Raw genomic sequence first — 24479 nt, forward strand, 5'->3', positions numbered from 1 at the left:
ACAAGCCACAAACTCATACTGTGGTTTGAGAATGAAGCTGTGACCAAGAAGCTGTGCCAATCTTTAAAAAAACACAACATAATATAAAATCCAGCGGGTGTGGATGGAGTAATACAAATATATGAGTTTTTTAGGACATTTTTTGGGGACAATGATTTGAATAGCAGGTAATATTTCTTCAAATCAGATCAGATTTTATTTGTCACATACACATAGTTAGCAGATGTTAATGCGAGTGCCAATAACACAAGTGCCAATAACACAAGGGTTTAGGGGATTTTAATAAATTAGTTTTTACCTGTTTAAAGGTACGGCAGAGAGGAAGCTGTACACCAGACAGTGCTTTGGTAGGTGGGATTGGAGCTCTGCACACACCTTGGGTAGGTGAGAGGGAAGGCAACAGAGGAACAGCACATCTGCCCAGGCCACCAATCGCTGGTTGTCAAAGTAACACATGATACCCCTCTTCACAAATTCCTCTGTTATTTAAAAGATGAAAATATATTACATTCAATACATTGTTATATTTGTAGTTCATGCCAATTGTTCCTTTCATTTTATTTTTCAATTACCTAGAGTTTCAGGCCTCCTTGAGGAAATGTTGATTTGTGACGGTTTTAGGCCATTCTTTTCAAGAAGCACTTGGACCAGCTGTTTTCCAATGTGTCCCCCTCCAAGCACACCAACAGTCAGACCTTTTCCTTTTTTAGATATATTTGATGGCAGTAAAACCATATCTACGTCTTCAATTTGTCTTGGTAGGCCAATGCTTTCTCAACAAAAAATAAAATGGATTTTACTGTTAGACTATCTCATATATACAGTACCAGACAAAAGTTTGAACACACCTACTCATTCAAAGGTTTTTCTTTATTTTTACTATTTTCTACATTGTAGAATAATAGTGAAGACATAAAAACTATGAAATTTACACGTATGGAATCAAGTAGTAAGTGTTAAACAAATCAAAATATATTTTAGATTTGAGATTTTCCGAAGTAGCCACCCTTTGTCTTGATGACAGCTTTACAAACTCTTCGCATTCTCTCAACCAGCTTCATGAGGAATGCTTTTCCAACAGTCTTGAAGGAGTTCCCACATATGCTGAGCACTTCTTGGCTGCTTTTCCTTCACTCTACGATCCAACTCATCCCAAACCATCTCAATTGGGTTGAGGTCAGGTGATTGTGGATGCCAGGTCATCTGATGCAGCACTTCATCACTCTCCTTCTTGGACAAATAGCCCTTACATAGCCTGGAGGTGTGTTGGGTCATTATCCTGTTGAAAAACAAATGATAGTCCCACTAAATGCAAACCAGATGAGATGGCGTATTGCTGCAGAATTCTGTGGTAGTCATGCTGGTTAAGTGTACCTTGAATTCTAAATAAATCACAGAAAGTGTCACCAACAAAGCCCCCCCACATCACACCTCTTCCTCTATGCTTTATGGTGGGAACCACACATGTGGAGATCATCCGTTCACCTACTCTGTCTCTCACGAATACACAGCGGTTGGAATCAAAAATCTCCAATTTGGACTCATCAGATCAAAGGACAGATTTCCACCAGTCTAATGTCCATTGCTAGTGTTTCTTGGCCCAAGCAAGTCTCTTATTATTATTGGTGTCCTTTAGTAGTGGTTTCTTTGCAGCATTCGACCATGAAGGCCTGATTCACACAGTCTCCTCTGAACAGTTGATGTTGAGATGTGTCTATTACTTGAACTCTATGAACCATTTATTTGGGCTGCAATTTCTGAGGCTGGTAACTCTAATGAACTTATCCTCTGCAGCAGAGGTAACTCTGAGTCTTCCTTTCCTGTGGCATTCCTCATGAGAACAAGATTCATCATAGCGCTTGATGGTTTTTGTGACTGCACTTGAAGAAACTTTAAAAGTTCTTTGCGTCTTAAAGTAATGATGGACTGTCATGTCTCTTTGCTTATTTGAGGTGTTCTTGCAATAATATGGACTTGGTCTTTTACCAAATAGGGCTATCTTCTGTATACCACACTACCTTGTCACAATTCAACTGATTGGCTCAAAACACATTAAGGAAATAAATTCCACAAAATGAACTTTTAACAAGGCACACTTGTTAATTGAAATGCATTCCAGGTGACTACCTCATGAAGCTGGTTGAGAACACCAAGAGTGTGCAAACCTGTCATCAAGGCAAAGGCTGGCTATTTGAAGAATCTCATATATAAATATATTTTGATTTATTTGACACTTTTTTGGTTACATAGTTTCATAGTTTGTGTTCATTATTATTCTACAATGTAGAAAAAAGTTTAAATGTAAAAACTAAAATAAAAAACCTTGAATGAGTAGGTGTCCAAACTTTTTACTGGTACTGTGTGTATATATATATATATATATATATATATATATATATATATATATATATATATACAGTTGAAGTCAGAAGTTTACATACACCTTAGCCAAATACAGTTAAACTCAGTTTGTCACAATTCCTGACATTTAATCCAAGTAAAAATTCCCTGTCATAGGTCAGTTAGTATCACCACTATTTTAAGAATGTGAAATGTCAGAATAATAGTAGAGAGAATTATTTATTTCAGCTTTTATTTCGTTCATCGCATTCCCAGTGGGTCAGATGTTTACATAGACTCATTTAGTATTTGGTAGCATTACCTATAAACAAGCTTCCCACAGTAAGTTGGATAAATGTTGGCATATTCCTCCTGACAGAGCTGGTGTAACGGAGTCAGGTTTGTAGGCCTCCTTGCTCGCACACGCTTTTTCAGTTCTGCCCACAAATTATCTATGGGATTGAGGTCAGGGCTTTGTGATGGTCACTCCAATACCTTGACTTTGTTGTCCTTAAGCCATTTGCCACAACTTTGGAAGTATGCCTGGGGTCATTGTCCATTTGGAAGACCAAGCTTCAACTTCCTGACTGATGTCTTAAGATGTTGCTTCAATATATCCACATAATTTCCCTACCTCATGAAGCCATCTATTTTGTGAAGTTCACCAGTCACTCCTGCAGCAAAGCACCCCCACAACATGATGCTGCCACCCCTGTGCTTAACGGTTGGGATGGTGTTCTTCGGCTTGCAAGCGTCCCCCTTTCCTCCAAACATAACGATGGTCATTATGGCCAAACAGTTCTATTTTTGTTTCATCAGACCAGAGGACATTTCTCCAAAAAGTATAATCTTTGTCCCCATGTGCAGTTGCAAACCATAGTCTGGCTTTTTTATGGCGGTTTTGGAGCAGTGGCTTCTTCCTTGCTGAACGGCCTTTCAGGTTATGTCGATATAGGACTTGTTTTACTGGTGATAGAGATACTTTTGTGCCTGTTTCTTCCAGCATCTTCACAAGGTCCTTTGCTGTTGTTCTGGGATTGATTTGCACGTTTCACACCAAAGCACGTTTATCTCTAGGAGACAGAACGTGTCTCCTTCCTGAGGGTTATGACAGCTGTGTGGTTGTCATAACCACACAGGCATTTGGAAATTGCTCCCAAGGATGAACCAGACTTATGGAGGTCTACAATGCTTTTTCTGAGGTCTTGGCTGATTTCTTTTGATTTTCCCATAATGTCAAGCAAAGAGGCACTGAGTTTGAAGGTTGGGCTTGAAATACATCCACAGGTTCACCTCCAATTGACTCAGATGATGTCAATTAGAAGCTTCTAAAGCCATGACATAATTTTCTGTAATTGTCCAAGCTGTTTAAAGGCACAGTCAACTTAGTATATGTAAACTTCTGACCCACTGGAATTGTGATACAGTGAATTATAAGCAAAATAATCTGTCTGTCAACAATTGTTGGAAAAATGACTTGTGTCATGCACAAAGTAGATGTTCTAACCGACTGGCCAAAACTATAGTTTGTTAACAAGAAATCTGTGGAGTGGTTGAAAAACGAGTTTTAATGACTCCAACCTAAGTGTATGTAAACTTCCGACTTCAACTGTGTATATAATATATATATATATATATATATATATATATATATATCATTATTTTCTAAGTAGGCCTAACAAAATGATTGCCTAGACATAGTGGTCGCCAACTGGTCGATCTTCAAGGCATTCATAGTCAATCACCAAATATTTCTGTAGAAAAGCCAAAGAACGATAAAGGCTTGCGCTCCTTTTCAAAAATCGTGTTGAGCTGTTGTGGTAGATGCACTTGATTCAAAAGTCCTGCGCACCGAGTAGAAAGTGTTCCCATGAAACAAACTCCACCTACCCGACAGACCGGTCGAATCTGTGACTAAATCGAGTGCACCTATGCTCTGCCCAATCGGATAGCTCAAATCACCGTGGCTACATAGCTTCCACGACCACATCGGGGTTTAATAGGCTACTAGCCTACGTAAGATTTAATAACTTTTATAACCATGACCACAGAGAGACTGTCAACGAATACAGCAAAGAGCTGTTGTTTTTATGAGTGAGTTCATGTTTATATTCAGCACTGTCACTGTTTTTATTCAACACTTACAAAACGCCCTTCTCCGTACTTCCGCTCGGGCTGCAGCTGCAATGAATGAGTAGCCAAGTTTCGATAGCCCTGCTTTTTATTATTATTAGCAGCTCGTCGTGTCGATTTTAATATTAAGGAATATTTAACTTTCTCTGGTCATAGGAACAACATTCATTTGTGCATGAGGCAGATGCGGTGCGACTCGAGTTTCGCCATCAGGTGGAAGACGGTGTCCTCTCTCTCTGGTCAGTCTCACCGGAGGAAAGGAGAGAGGTGAGAAGCGGTTGGGAAAAATCGTTTTGAAAGGTCATCCAACTCGGAATTCCAAGTCGGACACTCGGGCATCTTTCTAGAGCTCCGACTTTTCGACCCGAAGATCACTGACGTCGTGATTTGATTTCGTTGACCATCAGATGCAGGTACCATAAGTCCAGTAAAATAAAAAAGCGAATTATTTAAATTCACGCTTCACAGTGCCTCACTATGCTTACACTTATCTATTTTAGTATCAAAGCTCGAGAATTTAAATATAATATGGTCTGATTAACAATATTGGCAGGCCAATCATATAGCCAATATGCTGTGATAATGTATTAGGCCTACTACCCAAACCTAATTCTTACAAAACTGTGTGTGTGAGGTTAATGTAAAAAAAAAAAAAAAAATCTGAGCAGTAGAGCGCTCAGTCACTCCTGACTGCGAAGGTGATCTTGACTCAGACAAGGTTGGTGACCACTGGCCTAGAGTGTTGTACTGTATTGTGTGGGATATTGTGTTGTGAGTTTCCAAGCATACCTCAATGAATATGCAAGTTTGCACAAGAATGCTGCATGTACACACCCACATACAGTCAATCCATTAGCGCGTGCACGGAGGAATATGAATTCTTTTTCATTTTCACTTAATCCACACTCGAAACCAAGGCTGTTAAGATTTACAGTGAAGTCCAACATCATCGGAAAAGTTCTGCAGAGTGGAGGATAAAATCAATATTTCAGTGTTTACTCGACACATTGTATGACATGACAGTGTAATGTTACAATATTGTATCATTATTTATAGAACGGTATGCGAGTGCAACAAACTTACCAACTCTGTCCCGTTTGTTGCTTCCCCACTGTTTCTATGGTAACCAACCTGTGGGTGTGTCCTATTTTTTTTATTTTTTTGCCTCCACCGATGAGCATGTTTATAAACGGAATAACGCTTGGCTTCTCGAGGCAAGATATTTCAGTGGACAGTAAATAGTTTATTTCCCTTTTTAAAGAATATCACATGATTTTAATACAAATTGTGAAGATCAACTGTACAGTTATGTACAATAAACAATATTCTCTTATCACATACATTACAATTCCCTTTACTTTAACAGTTAGACATTTTTGTATTGAACCACTGTCCAAAACAACTTAGGGTTGTAGAGCATATTTAAAGGCTGCATCACAATTATATCAGCCATCTCAAAAATAAGCACAGATGCCTACAAACAATATTGCAAACATGGGCATGATATTTAAGACTAAGTAGCAGACAGCACAAGACTAAGTACCAGACAGCACAAGAGGATTTAGGGAAAAGTATAGTGGCAGTTATGTGTAATATAGATGGGCACAGACTGCTTCTCAATTTTATATTTATAAAATGTCAATTTAAACATGACCAAAAAAAATGGCTACATAGACAATTGTGCCACAGGACAGTAGCCTGCAATGCTCTCATAATGTATTTCAGAGTCACTAAACAGCCATACTCAGCAAAAAGTCTGACCCCCCCCATTTTACTGGTCACAGTTACAACATTAGTTGTAATTGAAAATGCAGATCTATACATTTTAACCACAACACATTACACAATGCTGAGAATGTCTTTTAGGATGCTGTCTGCAAGAAATGTTACATATAATAGTTAGTTATAAAGCCCACACATATACATGGTACACTGTATAAAATGTTAAGGGACATACACTTCAATAGCTTAGAGCATCTCGTTGAGATATTAGTGTTATTTGACACAAATTAGGATAAGCGAATGTTGAATATGACAAACTACTGTTACCATTATGGAAAGATTATCGACATTGAAAACAAGCCAGTCCTATCATATAGCCAAGGTAATCAATTATGATCTACAGTATGGCACAGTGACCTCTGACTCTGCACACTAGCTGCTCCTACGGGTCCCTTTGTCTAACATATGGTAGTACAACAGTATAATATTACCATGAAGGCACTGCAAGAGAAAATGTGATATAAAAGGTAACACAAGCTGATTCACACTAGCTCCAACTGCCACAAGTCTAATTGTGTTTCATTTACACCAGCACTGACTTTTCAGCGACACTCCATTTTACCTCAAATAATTACATCTGCAGAACCAGATTCTTCCAGCTTGTAATACTCATTGGGCCTTGCAACAGTTGAGGGATGTTTTCTTTGAAGGAAAATACACTGCCCTCATTCTGAACAACCATCAGTTCAGTCATTGGAAAGCCGTCGGCCATCACTCCTCCCCTTGCCACCATTTCTGGGATTCTTCCTGGCGTGCATCTGGGTGAAACTGGTTCCTCATGCCCCCAGCACGTTGTAGGTGGCCTCAGTGGCCATGATGAGAGGCTTGACCACAGATGGGGGGGGGAGCTGTCGAAGGACCCCACCCACTGCCCCGGTCATCCCACGCTGCTCGTGCTCACGCGTGGCCGTGTCATAGATGGTCAGAGCAGTGTCCGTGATTCCCTGTGGGGAATACGAATATTGAGTATGATTTATTACAGTCATGACAGGTAACTTCATCCTGTATTCAATCTTGTAGTGTGTAACACCAAGCAGCACTACAAGCAGATGAGATGCAAAATGTTAGCATCATGCAAGTTACCTCTTTTACAACACTAAGCGTTGGCTACACCTTCCCGGAGATTAACTGGCTGATGGGACAATCTGTAATGAGAGAACCGTTTTATTCTCTTTGTCTCCCTCTCATCGGATCCTGGAGATGTCATAAGCCATCTCTGCTGCTGCCTGAAGAGCACAAATCAAACAAATTGTTTTTCATTACATGGAGCCTGATAAACTTGTAACACACAAGTTGAAAAGAGATGCAGGACAGTTACAACCTATACATGTATTTTTGGACTGGGGTGAGTTTTCTTTACCTGGATAGTTCGCACCATGCGGTTGGTAAGTTCCAGAGCAGCCATAGCTGTGGAGGTTCCAAAGGAGGCAGTACCACGCTGCAATCGCAATACAACCCGACCATCCTTCCGGTACTGCTCTATCGGGGCCACACCAGGTCCCTAAATCCCTGGACTGAACACGAGGTGGAAAAGGAAAAGTGTGTTATTATTTGGTTAATGCAAAAAAAGGCTGATTAGATCAGGATTTCTGATTTGACTTTGGTTTATTAAGACATCTATACATTAACATACTCTCAGATATACACTGGGTGTACAAAACATTCGACCAGTGGTTGAAAATGGGCCTTTGACGAAAGAGGACAAAGGAGACTGCCACGAATTGTGCAGAGCAACTGATGGGCTACAGTTAGTCAACTGACTGGCCAGTACAAAATTGTTGCCCAAAGACCCATAAAAGAATGCACAACTCGTCATACCTTGACACAAATGGGGTATTGCAGCTGACGACCTTAGTTTCACTTCTTTCAGCAAAAAAACAAGAAACTGTATCAGAAAGGTGTTCCTAATGTTTTGTACACTCAGTCTATGTATAACAATAGTCTTTAGGTTGAACCAAAAGCTTAGACTCATTTCCATTGTGGACCAATTGGCCAAAACAAGCATGCCCTTAGTCATAATATATTGTGTGGTTCTGAGAGGCTTAGACAGAATCTTCTTTAGTAATTTTAGGAACAGGCAAAATACTGTCTGATTTAATAGGTAAATACATTACAGTGCAACACCAGTTTATCAACTTACACATGTCCTACTTACCCAACTGTACCAGCGAGTGGACAGGTCCCACGCCACCCAACAGTCCTGGCAGCTGGTTCTTTTTGATGTCGTTCAGCCACTCATTTATTGCATAGGAAAAGCGCTTATCCACTCCCAACAGTCTGGAAGAAAACCAAGAATGTTCTTATGGTTTCTGCATACTGTATTTTTTTATACTAGACATAATAGATTGTGTGTCATCATTTAACATCAGGAATAACCCAATTAAGTGTTGGTATGTCCTGTCATAACAAATCATACTAATATGAAGGGACTGTACTGATTAAACCTACCCTTGTCTGTAGCATAATCTCCTTAGTTTCAGCTCGGAGTAATTCAACTGTGTCAACCCAATCACAGTCCCAGCAAATGTTCCCTGAAACAGAGGAGCAGTGCAAGAAACATCAGCAAACTATTCTACTGCGAGAGTAAGAAATGCACATTCTTCATAAATGAAGCTTCTGCATTTGAATACTGTACATCAGCGCTGGTTAACCAAAATATTGCACAATATGTAGGCTGCACAACACCAGTTGTCAAGTCTGTCAACACTGGAATCCCTGATCACAAAACTGAATGTGTTTGTATACAGTATGTTTTTAGAGATTGTTAAAACAACATACTTGCTCCATTGAAACGTGTTTTCCATGGTAATCCAGACGAATAGGAACTTCAGAGGTAAACCAAAACTGAGGGAAATCAAACAAATATTTCATCATTTGCTAGCAAAACTCAAACACTTCATTATTTGTGTGTAGAACACGTACAGTAAGATGAAGATAAGTTATGCCTTAACCCAAATGACATCAGGTGCCTGTCCACCTCTACAGAGTAAGGGACACCTACCTGAAGAAGATGGGCTGGTCAGTGAAGGATGATGCAGTGGCAGCCTCAGCTTCCCCAGTGTTGCTGTTACTGGATAAGGTGAGGCCGTTGATGCTGCAGCGGCTCTGGGCAGGCACAGAGATGATGGGCGCAGAGTCCTGGCTCCCACCTCCATGCTTAGTGAAGCTGCAGGACAACCTCTGGGGCAGATGGCTTCTTCATTGAAACGCACAGGGCTGCAGACCAACAAATGCATCATTGAGGGTCAACATTTTGCTCGGAGACAAATCACGAAATGATTCAAATCTACTCAATATAAGCCTCTAGCCAAGGATTTTTTACCTTCTTGATCAGGTGGAAAAAATATCTCAACTTCAGCAGCAAGGTTGGAAAAGAAGTCTTTCAAGAAAAACAATGCATCCTACAAGAAAATAAAAAAGCAAAGGTAATTTCAAAGGGATCAATAGTATAACTGAAAATGTGTTAAATGAGAGCATGTGAAAGCATTACATTTCCATGCCTTGATCTTTTGGAAACCTCAGAAAGAGGTATGATTAACTGGATAAAACCAGCATGTTTATCTCTGGCTCACCTGATCGATGTTGAGACGAAGGGGCATGAGTAAGACTCGCAGACAGCATTCCAGGGGTGCTTGACCTGTCTCTGGACACATGTGCAGAGCCCGAACTGTTAGCTGCAAGAAAACAAAGAAAAATATATAATATTAAGCAAATGTTTTTATCCAAAGTGACTTAGTCACGCGTGCATACATTTTAAAGTATGAGTGGTTCTGGGATTAACACCCACTATCCTGGCGTTGCTGGAGCCACAAACAAACACATTCAGCATAACCATGCCTTAACCACTATCGTGTCTTTAATGTGACCACAATCACATGGACATTACTCTACATCAATCAAATGCATTTATAAAGCCCTTCTTACATCAGCTGATATCTCAAAGTGCTGTACAGAAACCCAGCATAAAACCCCAAACAGCAAGCAATGCAGGTGTAGAAGCACGGTGGCTAGGAAAAACTCCTTAGAAAGGCCAGAACCTAGGAAGAAACTTAGAGAGGAACCAGGCTATGAGGGGTGGCCAATCCTCTTCTGGCTGTGCCAGGTGGAGATTATAACAGAACATGGTCAAGATGTTCATAGATGACCAGCAGGGTCAAATAATAATAATAATCACAGTGGTTGTCGAGGGTGCAACAGGTGCAACAACCTCAGGAGTAAATGTCAGTTGGCTTTTCATAGCCAATCATTCAGAGTCTCTCTACATGCATAATGTCTCTCACCATGTTGGAGTGGGCAGTGCGGGGCATCTCCTTGCTGGAGTAGAGGTACAGGAACTTGTTCATCTGGGAGATGGCCAGTCAGTCTCTGATCTCCAGGTCCTGGATGATGAACACCTGCCGGGACTTTAGGCTGGTCCACCTTCAACATATCCCAAACATTAACAAAGGACACTTGATCATCTGTTGCACCTTTTCACCATTACTCTACATCCTTTTCTTTCTTTCTCCATCCTGTCATTTGACACAATCTCAGTTCAATCACATCTCCTAGTATTGTTGTTGTAATAAAGAACAGTTGAACAGTCCAAAGCACAAACACACTCACCCCGACTTCTAGCAGGAGAGGAGGTGAATGTAGCGCTCCCAAAGTCCTTCCCTCCGTAGAGGTGCCAGATGACAGAGATCTGATGAGGTAGCGCACCTCTGGGACGGGGAACTTCAGGGCTCCCCTGCTGGAGTCGCTGCTGTCCAGGGGCTGGCCAAAGTGGTTGTCTTTGATTTCAATGGAGTCTGGGATCAACTTATTCACCACTGGCTCCTCGTCCCGATCCTGAGACAATAAACACACCTTTCACACCAATGCAATAGACAGACTAAATGTACTAGTTATCCAACATGCTGAGGTTTGGAGCCTCCGGCTGGCCAGACACAACATTTTAACTCAGCAGACAGCAGAGTCCATATCCTCACAACAGTATTTAGAATCACAGTTCCGACTGTTCTACTCTCTCAACAAAAGAGTTTGATATACTGTAATTGTAATGGCTTTGTTGTGTCATAAATGTGCCTCACAATATACAGATACAACAAATTCTTCACTGACCATTCACTGCTCATCACTCAAGGCAACAGTTTGATATAGCGTAATGTCTATGATGAGTCATAAATGTATCCGAGGGGTATAAAAGCTGACCTTTGCGCTCTGCTTGGAGCTGGTGCTCTTGGCCTCCAGCCCAGGAGGGGGCTGTAGGTCTCCATAGCTGGCCACGTACTGGATGAGGTTCATCAGAGCAGCACAGGAGTCTGAACACGTTCTGATGTGGATGACATCACTGGAACAGCGTAGCTCAAATCTGGGCTCAGTCTGTCAAAAGACACAGTGAGAAGATTGGCTCAACGGTGCCGTCTTGTTGTTGGAAACAGGTTTCTCATAGATCAACAGAGTTTGTCAGCTCTTACCAATTCTCTGTCCACTCCAGGTTTGACCGAAGTGATCCTCAGCTCTAATGTTCCCATGTCTACCACCTGCACATAGTCTGGGCGTTAACGCAAATGGGTTACTGGTCAGAGCGTCTAAAGGATCTTTGACATTCAAATTGAAAATGTAACAGAAATCGTTTCACCTCGCAATAGATTTAGAGAGACGGTATTGCTCGTCAGAGAGGAACAAAGCTGCTTCATCCAAAATGATCCTAGAAACACAAAATACAGAAACATCCAGTCATACGCCACTGATGATTTTATTTCAATGACATGACCAGTGCTGCAACAGTACCTGAGAGAGGAGGATGAGTGGTCTAAGGAGACACTGCTGGAGATGCTAAATGTCTCCACTACCATCAGAAACCTGAGTGGGAGATACAGGGGTCTGCAGAGGGATGGATGCATGTTAAAATACAAACACTGAATACATAGAAAATACATAGAAAATACATGATGAATTAAGTCATGAACGTGACATGCAGTACATTCGATAAGTATTTCAGGCCCCTTGACTTCTTCCACATTTTGTTACATTACAGCCTTATTCTAAAAATAATTCAATTGTTTTCCCCCTCAATCTACACACAATACCCCATAACGACAAAGCAAAAACAGATTTGTTTTAAAGATTAGCAAATTTATTAGAAATAATAAACTGAAATATGACATTTACATAAGGATTCAGACCCTTTACTCAGTACTTTGGCAGTGATTATAGCCTTGAGTCTTCTTGGGTATGACACTACAAGCTTGGCACACCTGTATTTGGGCAGTTTCTCCCATTCTTCTCTGCAGATCCTCTCAAGCTCTGTCAGGTTGGATGGGGAGCGTCGCTGCACAAATATTTTCAGGTCTCTCCAGAGATGTTTGATCAGGTTCAAGTCTGGGCTCTGGCTGGGCCACTCAAGGACATTCAGAGACAGGTCCCGAAGCCACTCCTGCGTTGTCTTGGCTGTGTGTGTAGGGTCGTTGTCCTGTTGGAAGGTGTTCTAGAGCAGGTTTTCATTAAGGATCTGTCTGTACTTTGCTCCATTCATCTTTCCCTCGATCCTGACTAGTGTCCCAGTCCCTAACGCTAACAAACATCCCCACAGCATGATGCTGCCACCACCATGCTTCACCGTAGGGATGGTGCCTGGTTTCATCCAGACGTGACGCTTGGCATTCAGGCCAAAGAGTTCAATCTTGGTTTCATCAGACCAGAGAATCTTGTTTATCATGGTCTGAGAGTCCTTTAGGTGACTTTTGGCAAACTCAAGCGGGCTGTCATGTGCTTTTTACTGAAGAGAAAGGCCTGATTGGTGGAATGCTGCAGAGATGGTTGTCCTTCTGGAAAGTTCTCCCATTTCCACAGAGGAAGCTCTGTGCTCTGGAGCTCCGTCAGAGTGACCATCGGGTTCTTGGTCACTATCCTGACCAAGGCCCTTCTCCCGCGATTGCGCAGTTCAGCCCGGAGGCCAGCTCTTGGAAGAGTCTTGGTGGTTCCAAACTTCTCACATTTAAGAATGACGGAGGCCACTGTGTTGTTGGGGACATTCAATGCTGCAGAAATGTTTTGGTACCCTTCCCCAGATCTGTGCCTCGACACAATCCTGTATTGGAACTCTATGGACAATTCCTTCGACCTCGTGGCTTGGTTTTTGCTCTGACATGCACTGTCAACTGTGAGACCTTATATAGACAGGTGTGTGCCTTCTCAAACCATGTCCAATCAATTGAATTTACCACAGGTGGACTCCACTCAAGTTGTAGAAACATCTCAAGGATGATCAATGGAAACAGGATGCACTGAGCTCAATTTCGAGTCTTAAAGCAAAGTGTCTGAATACTTACATAAATGAAGTATTTCTGCTTTTTTACTTTCGCTTTGTCGTTATGGGGTACTCTATGTAGATTGATGAGGAAAAAAATATGTCTGTAATGGAACAAAATTAGGAAAAAGTCAAGGGTTGTGAATACTTTCCGAATGCACTGTAGTCAATCAACAGCACCTGTAGTCTAGTGAGCAGCTCCACAAGTGGAGATGAAGGGTGGTGACTGAGGCAGGGGGTGTGTAACCCAACACAGGCTCATCAGACACATTCAGGAAGTCTATGATCTGTTACACACAACCAAGAAGCACTGATCAGTCAGGAGTATGGTTCATCTGTTCAAAGGGATGCTTAAGATGTATGACTAAAATAAGTTGTGGCATTGAACTGTACACAAACAACACCTTGGATTAACAGGTGTTGAGTTTACCTGGTCATACCAGCCCAGTTTGGGGGGGAACCACTCGGTGCTGGAGTGTGGCCCCTTTCATTCCCACTGCAATCAGGAACTCCTGCAGAGGAAACCCAGACCAACAGTGAGGAAATACAGTTGAAGTCGGAAGTTTACATACACTTAGGTTGGAGTCATTAAAACTAGTTTTTCTACCACTCCACAACTTTCTTGTTAACAAACTATAGTTTTGGCAAGTCGTTTAGGACATCTACTTTGTGCATGACACAAGTCATTTTTCCAACAATTGTTTACAGACAGATTATTTCACTTCTAATTTACTGTATCACAATTCCAGGGGTCAGAAGTTTACATACACTAAGTTGACTGTGCATTTAAACAGCTTGGAAAATTTCAGAAGATGATGTCATGGCTTTAGAAGTTTCTGATTTAATTTGAGTCAATTAGAGGTGTACCTGTGGATATACCTTCAAACTCAGTGCCTCTTTGCTTGACATCATGGGAAAATCAAAAGAAATCAGCCAAGACCTCAGAAAAAAATGGCAGACCTCCACAAGTCTGGTTCATCCTTGGGAGCAATTTCCAAACGACTGAAGGTACCACGTTCATCTGGTCAAAAAATAGTACGCAAGTATAAACACTATGGGACCACGCAGCCATCATACCACTTAGGAAGCAGATGCGTTCTGTCTCATAGAGATGAATGTATTTGTGCGGAAAGTGCAAATCAATCCCAGAACAGCAGCAAAGGACCGTGTGAAGATGCTGGAGGAAACAGGTACAAAAGTATCTTTATCCACAGTAAAACGAGTCCTATATCGACATAACCTGAAAGGCTGCTCAGCAAGGAAGAAGCCACTGCTACAAAACCGCCATAAAAAAGCCAGACTAGGGTTTGCAACTGCACATGGGGACAAAGATCGTACTTTTTGGAGAAATGTCCTCTGGTCTGATGAAACAAAAATTTAACTGTTTGGCCATAATGGCCATAGTTGTGTTTGGAGGAAAGAGGGGGAGGCTTGCAAGCCAAAGAACACCATCCCAACCGTGAAGCACAGGGGTGGCAGCATCATGTTGTGGGGGTGCTTTGCTGCAGGAAAGACTGGACAATTATATGGCTATATTGAAGCAACATCTCAAGACATCAGTTAGGAAGTTAAAGCTTGGCCGCAAATGGGTCTTCCAAATGGACAATGACCCCAAGCATACTTCCAAAGTTGTGGCAAAATGCCTTAAGGACAACACAGTCATGGTATTGGAGTGGTCATCACAAAGCCCTGACCTCAATCCTATACAAAGTTTGCGGGCAGAACTGAAAAAGCGTGTGCAAGCAAGGAGGAATGGGCCAAAATTTACCCAACTTATTGTGGGAAGGTTGTGGAAGGCTTCACGAAACGTTTGACCCAAGTTAAACAATTTTAAAGGCAATGCTACCAAATATTAATTGTGTATGTACACTTCTGACCCACTGGGAATGTGATGAAAGAAATAAAAGCTGAAATAAATCATTCTCTCTACTATTGTTCTGACATTTCACATTCTTAAAATAAAGTGGTGATCCTAACTGACCTAAGACAGAGATTTTTACTAGGATTAAATGTCAGGAATTGTGAAAAACTGAGTTCAACTGTACACCTTAGCCAAAAACATGTAAACTCAGTTTTTCACAATTCCTGACATTTTTTTTTCTTCTGAGGTCTTGGCTGATTTCTTTTGATTTTCCCATGATGTCAAGCAAAGAGGCACTGAGTTTGAAGGTAGGCCTTGAAATACATCCACAGGTACACCTCCAATTGACTCAAATTATGTTAATTAGCCTATCAGAAGCTTCTAAAGCAGTGACATCATTTTAGGGAATTTTCCAAGCTGTTTAAAGGTACAGTCAACTTAGTGTATGTAAACTTCTGACCCACTGGATCTGTGATACAGTGAATTATACGTTAAATAATTTGTCTGTAAACAATTGTTGGGAAAATTACTTGTGTCATGCACAAAGTAGATGTCCTAACCGTCTTGCCAAAACTATAGTTTGTTAACAAGAAATTTGTGGATTGGTTGAAAAACGAGTTTTAATGACTCTAACCTAAGTGTATGTAAACTTCTGACGTCAACTGTATATCCTCATTATTGTTATTTTGTGATTACAATATATTTTTGTACTTTAGTTTATTCATTTCTCCATTTTCTTAAAACTGCTTTGTTGGTTACGGGCTTGTAAGTAAGCCTTTCACGGTAAGGTCTACACCTGATTTATTTAGTGCATGTGACAAATGTTGTTGTTGATCAATAATTATGTTAAAATTAGTGTTTCAATAATGATGTGTTCCTACCTCCTCATTCTCATACATGACCCGGCGTGAGGAAAAGGGGGAGGGTTCAGCCTTCCCAAAGTCACAGACATCATTCAGTGAGTGGGCTCCCCCTCCCACTTCCTCTTCCTCACCTGGGGATTGGTCTTCAGCCCCCTCGTTCTCCTCAGCAGTCACACGTTCCAGGATGGAGTAGACAGCGGTGGGGTTGACTTTCAGCACCACTCTGGAGGGGCAGGGGAGGGTTAGTAAGGAGTTTCACAATATCTAAGGAATAAGGTGTAGGTATGACATGAAGCAGTACAGTACTACATGGACAGGTGTACAGTACCTGGGCCAGTCAAACTTCCCACTGTCAGAGATGGTCATGTTTCCAACCATAGTGTGGGAGACCTTGAGGAACCTGCCTTCTGGCTGGTCCTCCTTTTCCTGAAACTTCCCTGTGAAAATTGATGAAAAATTAGTACATGAATGATGTGTATCAAAAGTGGTTCTGGTTTTGAGGCTACTCTGTCCGTTAGCAGCTGGATGACACATACCGACTAGCTCCTTGAAGGTGAGCTCCATCTTGGTCTGCTCAGGGGAGCTTCCCCCTGTGAACTCTGTCTTCACCTCCAGGTCCTCGAGCTCCAGGTACAGAACCTTCTTCTGCGAGGACTTCTTAAACCAGGGGCCCGTCTCCTGGTCAGAGCGCAGGTCTGTGATAGGGAAGCGCACCACCAGGCTCAACACGGGTGTTGACTGTTATCGACAAGTGGGTGTTGGCCGGAGTACGGCTGTCATCAAGGAAGACCTCTGTAAAGGCCTTGTGCTGTGGGGTGGAAGCAGAAAACAGCATTTGATGTGATGTTTTTCATATTTACTGCAACAACAGGCAACTCCTTCAAACACAAGTTTACAAAAATCTTTACAATGTAGAAATGCTGATATGACTGCTAAAAAGCCCTGAAAGAGCCTTGAGACAAAGTAGTGTGAAGACAGTCCTCACCAAACTGACATGTTTATTATAGGACGTGTATATGTGAGAGGCCATCATCTCCGCGGTGACCAGCTTCTGTGGCTGCAGCAGAGAGTTGAGGCGGTCCACAATGCTGATATCCACTTCAGAGCGGACCGCCCCCAACTCCACCTGAAAGTCAGCCTTCCTGGGCATGGTACCCAAACGCACCTGTCAGCCCTGGACAAAGGAGTGTAAGGGGGTACTGTATCAGGCACTGTACAGAATTAGTTACATACAATGTGGGCCGAATCCTAACTTGAGATCCACACATGTAATTTCAATTCCCACACAAATCTCCCTTTGACATTAATGCATAAGTGATGCAAAATTAAGTTTCATTTACTTGAGTGTTGCAAATTGGGTTGCGGAACTGGGAATCCAATCACAGTGCATTCATTGCAGCTTCTAATCTCACTAAGATGTGCTCTTACCTGCGGCCCTCTGCGTTCAGACAGTTTGTAGTGCAGGTGGAGGCAGATGGCAGATGGTGCCTCAGCGGTGACAGGGGTGTCAAATGTCAGGAGCTGAGGTATGACAGACAGAGAGAACAAAAATGCATCTCTATAAGCACATGTATGCCTAGATCCCAAAATGGATTTGAACATCAGTTACAATATCAAATCCAATCAAAGTGTATGTCACATGCGCTGAATACAACAGGTAGACCTTACAGTGAAATGCTAACTTACAAGCCCTTAACCAACAATGCAGTTTTAAGAAAATACCAACAACAAACAAAGTAAGAGATAAGAATAACAAATTATTAAAGAGCAGGAGTAAATAACAAAAGCGGGGCTATATACAGGGGGTACCGGTACAGAGTAAATGTGCGGGGGCACCGGTGTCGAGGGAATTGAGGTAATATGTACATGTGGGTAGAGTTATTAAAGTGACTATGCATGGATAATTGCAGAGAGTAAGCAGCAGCGTTCTGGGGGAGGGGGGCAAGGCAAATAGTCTGGGTAGCCATTTGATTAGCTGTTCAGGAGTCTTATGGCTTGGGGGAAGAAGCTATTTAGGAGCCTCTTGGACCTAGAGTTGGCGCTCCGGTACCGCTTGCTGTGTGGTAGCAGAGACAACAGTCTATGTATGACTAGGGTGGCAGGAGTCTGACAATTTTTAGGGCCTTCCCCTGACACCGCCTGGTATAGAGGTCCTGGATGGCAGGAAGCTTGATCCCGGTGATGTACTGGGGCCGAACGCACTACCCTCTGTAGTGCCTTGCGGTCGGAGGCCGAGCAGTTGCCATACCAGGCAGTGATGCAACCCGTCAGGATGCTCTCGATTGTGCAGCTGTAAAACCTTCTGAGGATCTGAGGACTCATGCCAAATCTTTTCAGTCTCCTGAGGGGGAATAGATATTTTGTTATACCCTCTTCACAACTGTCTTGGTGTGCTTGGACCATGTTAGTTTGTTGGTGATGTGGACACCAAGGAACTTCAAGCTCTCAACCTGCTCCACTGCAGCCCTGTCGAAGAGAATGGGGGCGTGCTCGGTCCTCCTTTTTCTATAGTCCACAATCATCTCCTTTGTCTTGATCACGTTGAGGGAGAGGTTGTTGTCCTTGCACCACAAAATCAGGTCTCTGACCTCCCCCCTATAGGCTGTCTCATCGTTGTCGGTGATCAGGCTTACCACTGTTGTCATCAGCAAACTTAATGATGGTGTTGGAGTCGTGCCTGGTCGTGCAGTCATGAGTGAACAGGGAGTACAGGAGGGGACTGAGAACGCACCCCTGAGGGGCCCCCGTGTTGAGGATCAGCGTGGCGGATGTGTTGTTACCTACCCTTACCACCTGGGGGCGGCCCGTCAGGAAGTCCAGGATCCAGTTGCAGGGGAGGTGTTTATTCCCAGGGTCCATAGCTTAGTGATGAGCTTTGAGGGCACTATGGTTTTGAACGATGAGCTGTAGTCAATGAATAGCATTCTCCTCTTGTCCAGGTGTGAAAGGGCAGTGTGAAGTGCAATAGAGATTGCATCATCTGTGGATCTGTTGATGCAGTATGTAAATTGGAGTGGGTCTAGGGTTTCTGGGATAATTGTGTTTATGTGAGCCATGACCAACCTTTCAAAGCATTTCATGGCTACAGACGCTACAGGTAGTCATTTAGGCAGGTTACCTTAGTGTTCTTGGGCACAGGGACTATGGTGGTCTGCTTGAAACATGTAGGTATTACAGACTAGGACAGGGAGAGGTTGAAAATGTCTATGAAGACACTTGCCAGTTGATCAGCGCATGCTCGGAGTACACGTCCTGGTAATTCGTCTGGCCCTGCGGCCTTCTGAATGTTGACCTGTTTAAAGGTCTTACTCACATCGGCTGCGGAGAGCGCAATCACAGTTGTCTGGAACAGCTGATGCTCTCATGCATGTTTCAGCGTTACTTGCCTCAAAGCAAGCATAGAAGTAGTTTAGCTCGTCTGGTAGGCTCGTGTCCCTGGGCAGCTCTCGGCTGTGCGTCCCTTTGTAGTCTGTAATAGTTTGCAGACCCTGCCACATCCAACGAGTGTCGGAGCCGGTGTAGTACGATTCGATCTTAGTCCTGTATTGACGCTTTGCCTGTTTGATGGTTCATCAGACAGCATAGCGGGATTTCTTATAAGCTTCCGGGTTAGAGTCCTGCTCCTTGAAACCGGGACTCTAGCTCAGTGCGAATGTTGCCTGGTTGGTGTATGTATGTACAGTCACTGTGGGGACGACGTCCTCGATGCACTTATTGATAAAGCCAGTGACTGATGTGGTGTACTCCTCAATGCCATCGGAAGAATCTCGGAACATATCCCAGTCTGTGCTAGCAAAACAGTCCTGTAGTTTAGCATCTGCATCATCTGACCACTTTTTATAGACTGAGTCACTGGTGCTTCCTGCTTTAAATTGTTCCTTGTAAGCAGGAATCAGGAGGATAGAATTATGGTCAGATTTGCCAAATGGAGGGCAAGGGAGAGCTTTGTATGTGTCTCTGTGTGTAGAGTAACGGTGGTCTAGATTTTTTCCCCTCTGGTTGCACATTTAACATGCTGATAGAAATTAGGTCAAACGGATTAAAGTTTCCCTACATTAAAGTTCCCGGCCACTAGGGCGCCGCCTCTGGATGAGCGTTTTCTTGTTTGCTTATGGCGGTATACAGCTCATTGAGTGCGGTTTTAATGCCAGCATCGGTCTGTGGTGGTATGTAGACAGCTACGAAAAATACAGAAACTCTCTAGCTAGATAGAGTATCTCATGATAAGCTGTAGACCACACTACCTCAGACGAGCAAAACCTTGAGACTTCCTTAGATATCGTGCACCAGCTGTTGTTTACAGAAATGCATAGACCCCAGCCCCGTGTCTTACCAGAGGCTGCTGTTCTATCCTGCCGATAGAGTGTATAACCCGCCAGCTGTATGTTCTTAATGTCGTCATTCAGCCACGACTCAGTGAAACATAAGATTTTACAGTTTTTAATGTCCCGTTGGTAGGATATACGTGCTTTCAGTTCATCCCATTTATTTTCCAGCGATTGAACGTTAGCTAGCAGGACGGAAGGCATGGGCAGATTAGCCACTTGTCGCCTGATCCTCACAAGGCACCCTGATCTCTTTCGGCGAAAACTGGAGAGCCACAAACCTGGAGAGATAGAGGACACATATGAGATTGAGAACATCTTGACGGGTTGCATCACCACCTGGTATGGCAACTGCTCGGTCTCCGACCGCAAGGCACGACAGAGGGTAGAGCGAACGGCCCAGTACATCACTGGGGCCAAGCTTCTTGCCATCCAGGACCTCTATACCAGGCGGTGTCCGGCAAAGGCCCTAAAAATTATCAACGACTCCAGCCACCCTAGTCATAGACTGTTCTCTCTGCTACTGCACGGCAAGCGGTACCAGAGCGCCAAGTCTAGGGCCAAGAGGCTTCTAAACAGTCAATGTGGAGAACACATACAGCCAGGTTCCCCAGTGTCAGCCTGAAGACCAGCTCTGGCCTGGACTCATCACTGTGGGCTTTGGTTGGGTGGGCTGACACACAAGACAAAATGTGTGAATTAATGACTTGTAAACATAAACACTACCATAACATTTCTGTTTTCTCCGGCGTCAAACAATGTTAGATTAAGAAGTTACTGTCTTAAGAACTGAATAGGAATACTGACTCAAACAGCATTCTTCCATTAAAAAATAATGTTTATCCATCTGCTCAATTTATTCTAAATGGTAGTGAGTGAGAGTGCATGATGCTGGTTCTTAGGCCCAATTCTGATCTTTTTTCCACCGATTTTTCTTTTGAACAATCACATCAGAACTTTCACATCAGCTCTTTTTCAGAGCTGATCTGATTGGTCAAAACACCAATCAGTGAAAAAAAATATCACAATTGGGCTGCCTGTGTGAATGCAGTATTACAGGTCTGTCTCAGCAGTTTGTGTTGGAGTGGTGAGTCCCGTGTCAGGAATGGGCTTTACTGGGATTGCTTCTCCCTCTGTCTGGGCACATCCAGGTAATCGTCCCAGAGGATCTTAGAGGACAAAAGAACAAAGAAATGTACTATGTTACAATCCTCATACCATTAGGTTAGGTTATGCTGCTTAACAATACAATGGACAATAAATACTGTATATTGAGGCATACCGTGGTATTGCCAGTAGACTCTCCTAGGGAGGGGGAGTAGTTACTGTTGAGTGACAGGTCCAAGTCCACAGTGGGCGGTTCCCCCAGGGGAGGGAGGGACGACAGGCTATGAGACATGTTCATGTCAGCCATGGAGAAGAAGACATCCTCTGTGCCAACAACAAATAAGCTAGATCAAACAATCGTTAATGATATCAAGATATGGGCCTACAAAAACAGAAAGCTCAATCCAAATCACCAGGTTATTAAACATAGTAGTTGCGGGTAACAGTTCATCCGAACCTCGGCTGGACACAGTTCTGGTGGTCTGGCTCACGAAGAGGTCAGGGTCGGACTCCATATGGAGCCGATACTCATCCTCCTGCTGCATGGGACGGTTCCTCTTGTCCTTCCCCCACTCTGGCCCAGCTTCGCACACAAAAGCAGACGATTTTAGTGTTTCACTCACCAACGTCTGACGCAACTCCTTTTAAGATATCATCATTCAATTACCATAATTAAACCAACCTGAGCCTGAAAAAAAAAAAACATGTCCAAGAGTAGGTGAACTTGCCTGTCCATCAACATCCAACTGAAAAACAAAATACTGTTGTAAAGACCAAGACAATTGACATTTTGTGCATTTCAGTGTGTCCAAGTTTCACAGTTGCTGTGCCATTTCAATCATGTGAGAATGCTGTACTAACCTTTGCTCCAGGCATGGTTTAGTTCTGTTTCAGGACAAGGGGCAGTTCAATTTTGCCACTAAGGTGACCCATCTGCATGGGTTTAAAGAGTGTTGCTGAGGAAACAGGCTCTGTGCACTGGGGGTGTGGCTCACAGATGATTCTAGGGTTCCAGCTGGGGGATAGCTTGGCCCCTGTCTCCTGGGGGGGTGCAAAAAGTATAGGTTCTCTATGCTTCCAAACTACACAGAGGATTATTTTAATGTAGACTCACTGTTGGGGTGGGTGAGGACTTGAAGCCGGCTCTAGCCGCCTCTGAGAACTCGTCCCAGAAGACGGTGACTCCCTCCAGCTGCAAGTTTTTATGTGCAAATGTGGTGGGTTGGTGCACATTTACACTGGAGCTTTCACAAGTCTCATCACAGTAAACAATCCTGAACAACACAACACAGATAAGGATGTAAGAGCTCATGTGGAGTGTAAATGTATGGAAAATGCTAAATAAAATCAGAAATACCCAAGTTAAAGGTATTAGGCACTAGTTCAAGATAAAATGTGCAAGTAGTTCCCTACTTGTAACCTCAACTTACTTGTTGATGTGCAACAAGACCGATTCCTGTTTTGGAATTTTCTGGAAAATGTTAGATTCTGAGAACAGTGTCCAAAAAAGTCACCTTGACCCTTCTCAAAACTAAAGAAATGACAAAGAAGGCATTGTTATCAATCCTCTGATGCTTGGAAAGAAAGCCCACTCAAGTGTTGTTGTATGGTAATGATCTACCACACCCGTCTCTATGGTCTCTGCAACCTTCTCCAATCCCTCCAATGGCTGGAAGCTCTCCCCCAAGTCATCTGTTAGTCTCTGGCTCAGACACTCTTTGGCAAGCTGCATGCTGCTCGTCATGAAGCTGGACCAATACATGGTTTCCATACCTGAGGCTAGTGGCACACAAGGGTCAACATTGTCAACATGGTTTATTTATCTGTAGTCGATGTGAAATCGCTAGCTAGTTAGCGGTGTGTGCACTAGTAGCAGCCATAATGCAATGATGATGATGAAGAGACAAAAAGAGATGGAGGTGATTGAGGGGGTCCCTTGATTGAGGTGTCCCCTCACCCATACGTGGTCTGGGTCTGAACACCATCTCCAACCCCTTGACATCCAGGGCACAGTTCTCCTGCAGCAGGGACGCCCATGGTACGGTCAGAGAGATGGTCTGGATGAAGCCCTCTTACCTTGAAGGGGGCATCCACTGAATCAAGGATCTCACTGAGGGGGGAGAAAAAGCTATCAGGCAAAGGTACACTGTCAGTATGTATGTCAATACAAATCCCATTATTAATATTTGCTTAGTTACATAACAAAGATTGAACTTACCCACTTGTCCAACGGCACTTGTGCCAGTGATCCAGTGCCTTGATAGAGGTCTAAACTAAGCTGATCTAAGCTCAGCTTCTCTTGTAGGAAATTGCCCAAATACCGATGCAAAAGGTATCTGCATGCCCGCTTCTTTATAGATTCAGAAAATGGCCAAGTCATGTTGGTCTGATAATTGTGGTGGCTTCCAAATGGCTGTTGAATTCAGTATTCAACAAATATGTTGTATGGAGAAAAAGGATGTTGGATAACTATACATTTATCTTCAAATAATTTAGCATTGGTAGTATCAGTCTTGTCATTCTAATGACTTCCAAAAGACAGGAAAACATCCTTTTACACACAGAGAGAAGGAGATACGTGGCAATAATTTCAACTTCAGTTTGCCGTTCCTGCCAATGAGCTGGAACATAACATTTAAACTCTCAACTATACATTTGATCAGCATTACTGTTAGTAGCTGCATGTTAGTTACATCACCCTAACCCTTAATTCTAAGCTTCGGGCTAGAATCGAAACCGAATGGGTGGCATTATCAGCTAGCCAAAACGGTCTC

The 24479-nt window shown here is 42.9% G+C and overlaps 1 pseudogene; it reads right to left on the reverse strand.

Annotated features, from left to right (window-relative positions):
- Positions 1–6508: 6508 nt before the first annotated feature.
- LOC139374493 (autophagy-related protein 2 homolog B-like) lies at positions 6509–24364 on the reverse strand (annotated as a pseudogene).
- Between the last annotated feature and the right edge of the window lie 115 nt (positions 24365–24479).

The sequence above is a fragment of the Oncorhynchus clarkii genome, chromosome 19 (genome assembly GCF_045791955.1).
Source record: "Oncorhynchus clarkii lewisi isolate Uvic-CL-2024 chromosome 19, UVic_Ocla_1.0, whole genome shotgun sequence".
Taxonomy (NCBI): domain Eukaryota; kingdom Metazoa; phylum Chordata; class Actinopteri; order Salmoniformes; family Salmonidae; genus Oncorhynchus; species Oncorhynchus clarkii.